Genomic DNA, 13,045 nt, shown 5'->3' on the forward strand with positions numbered 1-13,045 from the left:
GGATTTTAAATTGCAAGACTGTTTGTTGTTTGAGCTGAGTCACACAGATGCAACAGAGAATTTGTCCTTGGCAGCAGAACAGTTAGAATGGAGAGTTAATGCTCCATCATGTCAACCCACTGAATCCAGGTCATCATGTCTTAATTAAAGTGTTCATGCTATGAAATACCACTGCACGTCAATCCATTTCCTTAGTGTATAGAATACTATGTTTATTTATGGGGTTTGGCTATCACTTCTGGAAAACAGAAAAAAGATATTAAAATATAAATATTTCCCATTAACAGGAGAAAACCACTGTCATGCCCTAGATTCTCTTCTCAGCTGGTTTTGGTGAGATTCCTGCCTATGGGTCATCTTTTCACACATTAAAGAGGTTTTTGCCTGTCTTGGCCAAGCACAATTCAGTCTTACTGGAGTGATGATGCATGCATAGATAAGACAGAATTTTGGTTTAGAATAAACTCCCTATGACGGGCTAACTATGCAGCATGAAGTATGAAGTATTTTCAGATTCTCCTCTATTGAAGTCTTTGACATATCAGAGTGCCCATCAAGTGTCTGAGAGCTCAAATACCTGAGATACAGAAGGAAAAAGCTTTCCCCTCCTCTCATGCCAAGTCTAGAAGAACCTCTGCTCTGGGTATCTGCCCAGCCCTGGAGCAGAATTCCAGCAAAACCTGGAAATTCATCCCACTCAGAATGATTCCCTGAAGTTTTCTTCACAAGGGATGGACAAAGCAGCAGCTGCACTAGCTGTATATATTAAAATATTACATACATCTATGGAATTGCTCTTCTAGTGATGCAGCCAGGAAAAACAGCAGAGCAAGTCAGATTGGTAAAGATGGGATAGATAGAGAAAGTGCCAAACTAAACAAGGTTTGATTATGGCTACACATTGTCCTCTGCCACTAATTTTCTCTTGCAGGGAGTTTCCTAGAAGAAGGCCAGCATAAATGGTACTGCCTAACTCGATAGTTCCCTAAAGTTAACTCTTTCCTGAATTGTGGGGTTGTGTCTTCAGTTGGCTTACAACCACTCAGATGTGTCAGCTAAGTTCCGCTGATGTTTTTGAAAAAAAAACCAGTGTTTTGGGGTTTTTTGGTGTGGCTTTCTTTTCTTTCTTTTGCAAGCTTTTTTACCTGCCCTGTTGATGTTGTGCACTTGGCATGTTTAAAACCAAGATGCGTTAACCCTACAGAACACAAAAGTTACTACAATGACCACAGAGTTGTATTCCTTCTCTGGAGCCTTATCACATTAACCCAAGATGGGTCACAGCACCACAGAAGGTCTCATGTGTTCCATGTTCTCAGAAGAGCTAAGGAAAACCCAGGTACTTTGCCTCACCCCCAAAATGCCCAAGTTGTTTTCCAGCTGCCTTAGCTTGTTGTGGTTTTTTTTTTTTTTTTTTTTTTTTTTTAAGTGGCTAGTAAGAAGATAGATAGAAATTTTAGCATGTGGCTTCATTTGGGTCAGTTTTGTTGCATGTGGGTCAGAGTTGAAGCAAGCAATTCCCAGGGCAAGGTAAAGATAAGGCCCTTGTGCTGTGCACCCTGTTGGAATAGCCTTATTGCAACTTCTTGTAGGCTACATTCAAAGGTGGTGTGCCTAGGTAGCAGCAAAGGAAAAGATCTTCTGGGACACCTACAGCATTATAGCTTCACGGTAGTCTATGAATTTAGAGATAAACTGTGAACTGCTTTGAGAGCAAGCTGAAACTTGTACTGGACAAGAAGGTAGCCAGTTAATAAATGGCACACAGTCCATCTTACCTCTGTCCCTGGCCAACTAAATTAAATACATATAAATGGACTTTGCTCCATCTCCTAAAAAGCTCTTTTCTCAACAGTCTGAACCGGAATAATGAGAACAGTGGAAGGGCAGGCTCAGGAATGATTCATTAACCGCAAAACAGGGGAAAATTCATACCAAATGTTCTTGTAACTGCCCTGCTGCTTCCAACAGCATTTCTTGTGTCCTATAACTGAGAGGTCAAACCTGATGTTAAACTTTCACATGAGGTCTGTACATATAAGGATGGAGATTGTGTGCCTGTAAGATGCTCCCCATCAGCATACAAAACATGCTGTGCATTGCCTTATTAGCCAGCTCCTGAAGTTGTCAGGTCTCCATGGAAACATAAGAATAGCCATGCAGATTCAGGCAAGTATCTATGTGGGCAGGTAACTAGAACATGATGAGGGAAGAAAGCAAGAACATGGCAAATGCACAGTGACACATCCAAAAGGTACTCCACAGGTTCCAGAAATCTGCAGATTAGGAAAAGCACTGCAGATTCACACTTGGGAATTTCCACGTTCAATCACAAAGTAAAAGGCAGAGCCATTAAAAACTTTGAGATGTTTAATTCTCAAGGCCTTTAACATTATGGCCGAAAGAACTATACCTCAACACATAAGCTAGGTGTTGTAGCAGCTGCAAAGTCTAAGTTGAAGAGAACCATGAAAGAATCAGAGTCCCTAACACCTGTGCCTGTTTTTTGATAACCTATAGAGAAAGGCAGCCCACATTAAAAGAAAACCAAATTTATAAATCTCATTTTTGAACCCATCTTCAAGAAAGTGTGGTCATGGGGGATATCTCCAGGGAGCATGCAATGCTTGCAGCTCCAGCCCCTTCTAGTGCAGCAACACTAGAACTGCTGACACGTCTTCAGATCTGAAGCTGCTAATAGAGACCTTATGCAACACTGTAGCTGTTTTATGCAAAAATCCATAAAATTATTAAAAGCTTCTGCAGAATCAAAGAAAACTCAAGATGAGAATGGCCAACAGTTTCTTGGATCAAGCAGTATTGTCAGCTCCAATCTCATTGCCAGGCTTGCCTTCTTCTCTGCTCTCTTTATTAATTTGTTCGGACTAGTTTGAAATGAGTCAGTGATGCTGCTTCCCTCAAGCTGGCTCTGTAACTTCATAGCTCTTGCAGCGAGAAACGTCATCCTCATGTTTGGCCTGCCTTTTCTTTAATGATTAACTCAAATGTGTGTCCCTTCCATTTTCCTGGCTCTCAATGAACACATCAAAAATCCCACCCTCTCTTTTCAAAAGTCTCCAAGTAGCTTTTGGGCTTTTATTACCTTTTCCTATCACTTAGGTATTCTAAATAGAGACATCTGAACAACTTTGGGCACATGGCAGTTCTATTCCAGAAACCACGTACCTGCATTGCTGAACCAGAGTTTGGGGTAAGAAGCCAAGCTAAGAGGCAGGGTATGGTTTAATTTTAAAGCAATACCGTTAATGCACATACACAGCTTTAGAAATGTATCTGAATTGTTACAGTGACATCTAAGGTTTCCCTATACATTCCTGCTCTTTCCACCCTGTAATTTTATATAGTGAGCCAGTAAAATAAACGAACAGCAGACAGAAATCTGCCTGGAAGTACAATGATCCCACTGCTGAGGATCTGGACCCAGCTCTGGGTCTTGCTTAGAGACTAGTCTTCAACTTTTGTGGACTCACCAGCCCTCCTGATTTCATATCTGCTGAAAATGCTACTACTTCTTTATATTACTATTATGTGTAGACCTTTCACAAGTAGTCCAGAAATTGGAAGTGTAGCCACAGAAGTAGCTCATCGTTTAGACACTCAGCCTATTTCCTTCTTGTTCCCTTCTTTTGTGCTAAAGACTTCACAGGGTCTGGCAATTAAAAACACTTCAGCAGTTTTATTAGCCCTGCATGCCTTCTTGTTCTGCTCATGTTATTTACTTCTGCTAATTGGTCAGGTATTAAAGAACAAACACAGCAATTAATTAGTGGTCTGACAGAAATTATAAAGAAAAAAGGGCCTTTCATGGGTGTCAGATTTGAGTCACCCACAGAAGCTTAGAGAGTGAAAGAATGAAGAAGGATGAATCATGGTGAAAAGAACCATTTTCAACCATGCAGCATGGCGTCCAGATGTATGGGGATTGACTGCACTTTTAGTTCAGGGTACAATCAGTCTTTGAAGAAGCATTGTAAGGGCTCTGGAATGGCTAGGTTTGATAGGGAGCACCAAGCCATGGAAAGACTATGTTGTTCGTGGAAGCAAGAATGATGTGGTGAGCTCAGGAGTTCAGGTAGGTTATCTTGGTCAGAGGAAAAACACCTCATCCCTGAGTCAGGAAACACAACAAGGACAAGAAGAGTTGCAACATGGCTTCATTTCTCAGATGTCCCTGAATGAATTTGGATGGGTCCTTTTGGCACTGTGGCCTCTATTTTCCTCTTGGAAAACTGAGGGACATCTTTTATACTGTGCTCATTTTGTCCTACTTGCCAATAAACTCTTCAGAATAAATACATTTTATTTCTCCAGTGCAAAGAGTAGAAATTGCAGTTGCTAAGGAAACAATCAGGTCTGTCCCACCTAACAGCAGACATTCTCCAGATCTGCCTCTCCTCCTTGTAACACAGACCATTTTATCTCTAAGGGCTAAATCACCAATGGGACATCATAGTTGGACAGCTGAGAACATTACCCAAAGGAAAAACCTCCCATGTGAAACACTGAAAAGGGCTTGTTTTAAAAGAGCTGCCTTACATGCGAAGATTAATCATGTGGGTATCAAGCTTTCACATAACAGCAGGGAAGGAACTTCTTTATCCCAGAGAAGACTGCAAGGACAAGCAAGGCTCTTTGGGGCATTTCTACATTGATCAATGGCACTTAGTGATAAATAATGAAAATAAAGGAATCTGGATTCAGATGTAAGCTCTTGGATGCACCTTTACTGAAAAAATTGGAGTTATAGTTTTGGGAATGACTCTGTGCTAATAAGTCAATTTATGAAAAAACAATGTTTCTGAGGTGCCTTATGCCCTGTGGATGTCACATCTGGGAACCCTAGTCAAAGTATCCCTGCCCTTCAATTGTTTCTACAACGTAAACATCTTATGCTGTCCTTGAGAACAAAAGCCATTCAAAATGCATGACAATTTTAACGTTTATTGACCCCTATCTTTGATGACCATTTGGGAAAAGGACTTCCACTCCATAATTGTGGGGCCATAGAAAGACTGTTAGGATCCATCTTGTGAAAACATGGGAAGTTTTACTGAGGGAAGGCAGACAAGTGCAAACGTGCACTGAAAAGGCAAGCATACATTTCTGTATGCAAAACCCTTACAGTCACCAGCCAACACTCACAGCTCAATACGTGAACAGCTCAGAGGTTATTTTAGGTGATGCAAAATGGTCCTTCTTGGCTTTGTAGTCCATGACTCTATTACACAAAGATTTCACACCAAAAAAAGCCCTCTGGTAACCAATCCAGGCAGATAATGAGTCACCCCTAAGATAACAACCAATGATGCCCAGGAGAAAATAGGATTTGAAGAAGAGGCTTCTGAAGACTACAGAGAGCAGGAGACAAAAATGAAGGATGAGATATTACACAGTATATGCATATACATGTGTGAAATGAAAAAGGTGTTTCAAACTTTAGGATGTTACAGTTTTTGGCTTTTTCAGCTCAGAGTCTGCAAAACCTCTGCTGAGCATTTGAGCACACTGCTGTCGCTCTAAAACAAAGCAATGAGGAGAACCAGAGGAATCTGGCATATATGTTGCTGGGCCAGAGCACAGTGCAAACATCAGTGGATATGTAACCCAGCAATGACCTGCCAAACAGCTGAGAAGAGTAACAGATCTGATTCTCACCCAGGGAAAGGTTGCTAGCCCCATCTGTTGCTACTGTTGATGCTACTGCTATTTTTCAACATCCCTTCTTGCCAGGGTGTTCTCCAGTCAAACACCACATCCTGGAGAAGAGCATGGCATCTGCAGAGCTACCAAAGAGACAGCAGCGAGCACATCAAGGAAGAGTTTGAGGGGTCCCTTCCTTTTGCTTCTGCTGCACATGCTCTTTGAGGAGACAAATCAGTTGAGGAGCTGAAAAACATCCAAAAATTAGACTAACCTCAGAACCAAAACACTCTTCCACTCTGCAGAGAGGTCTCAGATGCTTGAGGTATGCCTGAGAACGGCATGAGTCAAGCAAGGGTTACAGTGTCAAGGCAGAGGTGGAACTGGAGCTTCGTGTTTCTGGAGGAAACATCCCCCTTTAGTTCACAGCCATCATTTCCTATGCTGCCATCTCTTCTGGCGATCACCTCTGGAGCAGAGTGAAGCTCTCATTACTAACCTTGGGAGTTGAGGGCAGTCAGTGTGATGCAGTGAAGAACCCATATAAAAGGTTTAAGCTTTGTAAGTGACTTCAGGTGATGTGAACCAAAAAGTACTCAGAGAAATACCACTTCTCAGAGTAGTGCAACTGTTTTGAACTGGAGATGAAATCCATGCTTTAATGGATGAGAGCATTGCTATGACTTTAACACTAAGAGAGTTTTCAACCTTTCTATTTCCTGTTTTAGCATAGACATGGTTATTAACAACAAAATTGACATGAATTTAGGGCAGATGTGAAACAAGGCCTGAACTGAACATGTAACATTTCTTTTTTTTTTTTTTTTTCCATTTTACTGAGATGGGACTTCAAAGAGTCTCTTCTCTTGCCAGCTTCTGAGGGATATTACTTCCTTTTTATTTCCATTTAGCTCATTAGCTGAAGAACAGGACTAACGTAGGTCCTTCATACCCAGTTCAACCCACAAGAAACATGTAGTGTGCATTGTGGGAGAGGGACCCAAGCATTCTGCATGGCCTGTTTGAGATGGATGCAAGAAACTTTTTAGAGCAGGGAGAACTGTAATCCCAATACTGGAATTTAGCTGGGACACCAAAATTAATTTTCCTGCCATTATGAAAGCAGCAAAGGAGGTATGTGATGAGCATGGGACAAAAAAGAATTTTGAGGGTCTCCTCTAAAAATGCAAAATAGGTCCCTTCTCTATTGAGAAGGCTGGGTTTGGCCAGGCCAAAAAACCTCAAATCTGCCCAAGGAAGACAATCTACAGAATCATAGGTAATTTCTTGATGACTCTGGATCCAGTCATTAAACAAGCTTGACATTGTCAGTGTATAAGAGCTAGTGTTTTTGCAGCTTGTAATGGCATGGCTGGGAGCCACATATAGAATTATATAGACAGGATGAAATATTTCCAAGGGAAAACATGCACAATGAGAATATGCTCTGTTCTTCCCTAAAGCAACAGGCACTGGTGCCAAGCTATGCTCAGTCAAGCTGCTATATGTACCAGGAAATAGGCTTCTTTCCAAAGTAAAGCTATAAAACAAGACAGATAAAAGGGGTTGAAACAAAAATAAAGCGAAAGTGGAAACCTTCTCCTTGCTTATATTCCTCTCTAAACATGGCTAGCTTTTGGAAGATGCTTCCATTACTATCTCCACTAAGGGATCCATGAGCTTCCCCCATGTCAAGCTCTGGCTTATTGCTTCAGTGACCTTGTCTGTCTCCTACAGCTCAGTAGGTGACCACCCGTTCTGCATGCCTGTGTAGCACATTTGTAGGTGGTTCATTGCAGCGCCACTGATCTGATACCCAGTGCCTGCCTAAATAAAAATGAGAAATGACTCCCCTGAAACAGACCTCTTTATTCCATGGCCTTTCATGAAATTTTGAAAGGAAAAAGTGAAGATGTTGAAGAGTAACCACAGAAGAATCACCTCCCTTCCCCAGTTTCAGTTTCCTATTATTTGTTGGGTGTGAATATTTCACCCCAGAGCACTATATGGATAAAAGAGTCGCTAAGTACACAGCACTCTCATCGTTGCAGGTTACTAACACATCATCATAAATATTGATGTATCTTCCCTTCCCCTAGCCTTGGTTGAAATCTACGATGAAAGGAGACATGTGCCGCATACAGACGTTCACTTGCTTCACTACAAAGTCCTTCAAAGCTTAAGTGTCATATAAAGCCATTATTTGATATTAACCATTATTTGCTATTAACCAACGTTCAGGATGTTGAAGCTGTCTTTGCAGGGATGGTGATGCCATTAATAACAGGGAGGGAGGGAGAATGGATGAGGAGGGTCAACATTGCTCTAATTTTTCCCCTCAGAATAAAAATTTCCATTCGAAAACACCAAAATGACACAGTCTGGCAATGCCGAATATTACACTAAAACATTACATATAGCAAAAATAAAATACGTTGTATAGAAAGTACCAATACACATGGCATCCTCTGCCCAAATATAAATGTGAGCTGGACAAGCAAGGATTGAATGACTTGAGAAACTTGGAAGTAAGTCTTTCTTGCTGTTCTAGCAGCCCAATTTTTCAGTCACAGGTTTACACAGTGCCACATATTCCCAAGAAACATTTAACCTTGAAATGTCCCTTTCCAATGGAAAACAGCTTCTGTCACAATTTTTTTTCACTCATCTTTGACTGTGGTCAGCAAGGCCCCATGGGGATCTTCTGCGGAGAGTTCAGTGTATTTGCCTGGGAGTACAGCATCCCCTCAAAAGATGGTGCTACAGATTAAGAATAGAGAGCATGGGACTCAACATCTCTGCTGCAAAAATGAGGATGAATTTTTTTGGCATTGTTTCAGTACAATGCCAGTGTATTCTGAGAACATTTGTCAGCACTGCTCTCCAAAACCTGAGGCACATGCACACATGGGCTAAGGTCTGACATCTCAAGAACCAGCACAATCCCAGTGGAACAGAACCGTGAAACAAAGCTTTGAAGAAAACTAAATAGAAGAGGCTTTGAGCAGTGGAAATACCAAACTGAAGGACATGAGGCTTTGGTAAGCAGGACTACCTGTATTCTCTTTTGTTTAAGGAAGTACACACCTGTGTTGGTCTGATCTGTGTCTGGGACTTTTCCTGAAATCCCTTCTCACATAGGTTTTCTGATGTCTAATAACAGTTGTGCTCCCTTACAACCTGTCTTGGAGGATGACGAAAAACATATTCTTGATGTTGTTCTGTAAAAAATAGTAAAGATTTGGACACTTCCAATCCTTGTTCATCTTCACTATGGCACTAAGAAGTTCTCTGGAGATGGAGGATAGACAAACTCAAGTAAGACATCTCCTTTGCCTCATACAACCTCTCAGCAGGTATGTAAGGGGCTGAGTTGTGCAGAGCCATGACTCATTGTGAGAGTGGCCAGCAGAAGAAGGCAGAGTGGAGGCTGTTTCAACAGTAGAAGCAGCAGATGGTCCAACAGTGAGTGTCTTTACAGGGGTAAATTATGGGTGGAAACCAGGACTGCCACCTCTGCCGAGGAGAGCAGTCTCTTGTCCGTATCAGGCATACAGGAGGTGAGAAGAGGTGGGATTGCTTCCCCAGAAGTTGAGCTAATTTTCAAGAACCTCAATTTCCAGTTGCTTTACCTCAAAAAAAGAGGAAAAGTGGTGACCCAGGTGCTTTAATCAAAGCCTTCATGTGGAAGTTACTGTTGGAAATCCAGCTCCAGCTGGGAAAAGCCAAGGTTTCCCTGCCTGCTCTGCAGGGGGGGGGAAATTGGGCAAGAATCCATCCGAAATCTGGACCAAATGGCCCTACTGTATTAAGCACTGTGATGTGACCTCTCTGAGGTTATGCCAAGGGTGGCTGGAAAGTGATAGAAAGCATGCAGGAGGAGGTGTGAAGCTGAAGGCTCCTGCACGCTGACAGTGCAGACAGAGAGGCAAGCATAGCAAAAGACATTCATTCTCAGAAGCTGCTATAGGCTTGGGCCTGCAGTCATTACAAAGGTATGATTTACATTTGGAAAATAAGAAATGCACATGCCTGAGGTTTTCTTAGTTGCACCTGTGCTATGCTACATAGAAAGTAATGTGGTACTCCTTTAACAGGCTTATGAGCCCTCTACCAGTGTGCACCATCTCCCATTTTTGAAGCTGCTGAGAGTAGGACAGCAAAGGGGAGTTGTGGAAGTGTTTTCTGAGACACATACATACCTGCTTTTTCCTTCTTCTTCATTTTGCTATATAGAGCTCCAGGACACACATGTAAATACAGTAGCACTGTGGAGTGGAACCAGTATAATCAAATGAGAAGCAAGATTAGAGGTGTGGAGCTAAGGTTTGCTCCCTGAGAGTTTGGCTTGTAGTCTGATGCTATTATGAAGGTTTGTTCAGCTGTTAATCACAAATTCTGCATCTTCAATCTGTCAGCTTCTCTTCCCAAAAGCACCCTCAGACCCCCAAAACTGCCTACTGTTGCAAAACCAGATCTTGCTGTGATATTGGGAGACTACAGAAACAGATGTAAGCCTGTTAGGAGGGAAGACAGGTAAGTGACAGGATTTCACTTAGGAGTGATAGAATCTGAAAAAAAAAAGAAAAGAAAAAGACAGGCTTTAAGAAAATTCAACCAATAATTAATACAGGGATTGAGCTTGCCTGAGGCTAACATGGAGGCCCAGTGCTTAGGAGAGATAAAAAGGATTAGGTACTTTACTTGTAAGAACAGCATCCATCAGCTCCAGCAGATAAGATAATAGCTACAAGGGCTGTCAAGCCTTGTGCCTCCTGCAATAATGATGTTGACTGGCAGCATGAATCAAGTTACTTCCATACACCCACATGGACACACAATTAGCTATGTGCTGCAAGCAGGGCTGCTTTTCTTGGGAATCAGAACCAGTCTCTGCAGCTGGAGGCCAAAAATTGAGATATGAGTCTATTCTAGCAGTGTAAATGATGCCATAGAAAGGTATGGGACTGATACTGACTCCACACCTGCACAGACCGAAGGAGTTAAGAGTCTAGAAACAGTAGTGAATTCCTCCTTTTGGTGACACTGAGTAGCAACACAAACTCAGAACTGGGACAGAGTAAAAATGTGCATGTTTATTTTTTAACACAAAATATAAGTGACTGCAGAACCCTGCCATGGGATGTACCTACAAAAAAGAAAAAAAAAAAAAGGAGCAAAGTTAAAGGGAAAACAAAAGTTTCTGCTTTTTCTATTGAGTACAAGCTTTTTCACAGTTACTGGAATGAATTACTGTGAATTTGAAAGGGATGTTAGACCCATTGCTACATAGTGCCCACCGATTTTGATTATTAAAGATCAGACAAAGGCCTAACTTAGGATCTGGGATTGTTCCATCCCATGAGAGTGATTCTAACATTTTACTCCTTTCTGGGGCTCTGCTGGAGCTGCTGTCTATTCGAACCAGGACATGTCATTAGATAGACCTTGATTCTGCTCTTATCTGTGCTCCAACGAAATAATCTGTCCTATCTCTCTAGAGAAGTCTGAAATGCATCTTTTCGGGTCATATGTTATGTTGTTTCAAAAGTCCCTTCCCATTTACCTGGCTCTGGATCCCCAAAACACATCACTGGTGGTAATTCTTCATCCCACTGACAAAACCTTTCGTTGATGTCATGGTGCTTACTCATTGCTTGGAACCTGCACATGCTTTGCCCTTCAAATCAATATTTAGAAGTGGCTTGGTGCCATTTGCCCTCCCTTGAGCCTTCCAAAAAAAGAGATTCCTTCCAAGTTGGGCAATGGTGTCCCCCTTTGTCCAGCAGATTATTTATTTATATTTTTTTTGAGGACACAAAAGTTCTCCATCCAGATCCCCAGAGCTATATATACTTGGTGTGCCTTGTTCTCATATTAGGGCTTGCAAAGAAGGAAAACATCTTGCTGTGCTAGCTCAAGCATTTCACAGCATCGTGCCCTGGCTCCCAAGACAGTTTGTCTTACTGGCCAGCTGCCTCTGCATGTGGGTTCAATTGCATCAGCCCCTACTCGTGCTTGGCAGTCAGTGGGCCAAACTCTGCCCTTACTTTGATCCAGGGACAATCTTAGCAGAGTTGCAAAGGTAAAAACAGAGTTAGAATTGAGCCTCCTCTTCCATCCTCCTTCACTCCCTGGAGAGGCAGAAGATTAATGGGAGTTTGCTTTGCCTGGTGTTTTCTGTCTGTGAAAAGCTATTCACTTTCAGGGACTGTCAGCCTAGGACTCTTCAGATCAGTGTGGCCATAACAATGCTTCCCTGCTGCCCAGAAAAAATTATTTTGTTTGTGCATGCTAAAAGACCAGTCTTTTAAAAACACTTGCCCCAGAATGCCAGGACACATAAAACACTGGTGAGAATTTGAAAGTTTATTTCAAAAAATTGCTAAATTGCTGCTGGAGGCAGGTGTTTCATCACAGATGTCCATTTTTTCATTGGTAGCCCGCATAGCTCCAGAGGAAACCCTAAGGGAAAAATTAAATCCCCTGAAACCCCAACACCAGAAGGCAAATAAATCTCTCTCTGTCAAATGCATTGTTCTTCGAAGTCCTACAGTTATTCTGAAGAAACACATACAGAGTTAACAGTGAAATAATTTTGGTGTGCAAACTATCTCCTTAGTTAAGAATTTACTAGCATTGCATAAGCTTCCCATAACAAGGTAACCAGATATAAATTGGCTGCTAAAAATAGCTTTACTGTGTTAGTCTATCCCTAATTAACTTGGTTCAGCTGTCTTCAAAGATGCTATTTAAATCCATCCATCTTCAGGAGGCATGGTGGATACTGATACACAGACAGAGGTGCATGTCAGCTCATGATAGTTTGTGTTAATTACTGGGCTATATGTATGTTTGAACATAATTCTGGAAGTGATGGAAATCAGCCTGAAGGAAAGAGTTTGACATCAAGCTTGTCCTGTGATTCTTAAAAGAGATAAACTGAGACACTGAAGGGAAATTGTTGGAGAGGCCTCCAAGTTCTGGTCTTTGCAATGTCAGTAAATAGAAATGCTGTGCATCTTACTGGAACTAGATTGCTTTGTAAAGAAACATTGTTCAAGTAAACTGTGTTCTGATCCAGGCAAGTGAAATGTCCCCTGGACACAGGGAGTCATGAAAACTGTTTCACTATGGATTTGTGCAAGTATCCCCCCTGTCATTCCCTACCTTCTCTCTCCTCTCTCCTGTATGGACCTCTTGTCATGTTCCTACATTCTGTATCCCCTTCATCACCTTCTCTCCTGTTCCTAGATCTTGGTAAATGGTCACATACCTATAACTGGTTCCAAACTCCGTACCTTCTGGCTGAGCACAATATATAAGCACTGGGATTACACTGTAGCTTTTCCCTTGCAAGAGAACATCAGCTGGCCTCTAGCTC

This window comes from Psittacula echo (genome assembly GCF_963264785.1).
Source record: "Psittacula echo genome assembly, chromosome: 6".
In the NCBI taxonomy this organism is placed as follows: domain Eukaryota; kingdom Metazoa; phylum Chordata; class Aves; order Psittaciformes; family Psittacidae; genus Psittacula; species Psittacula echo.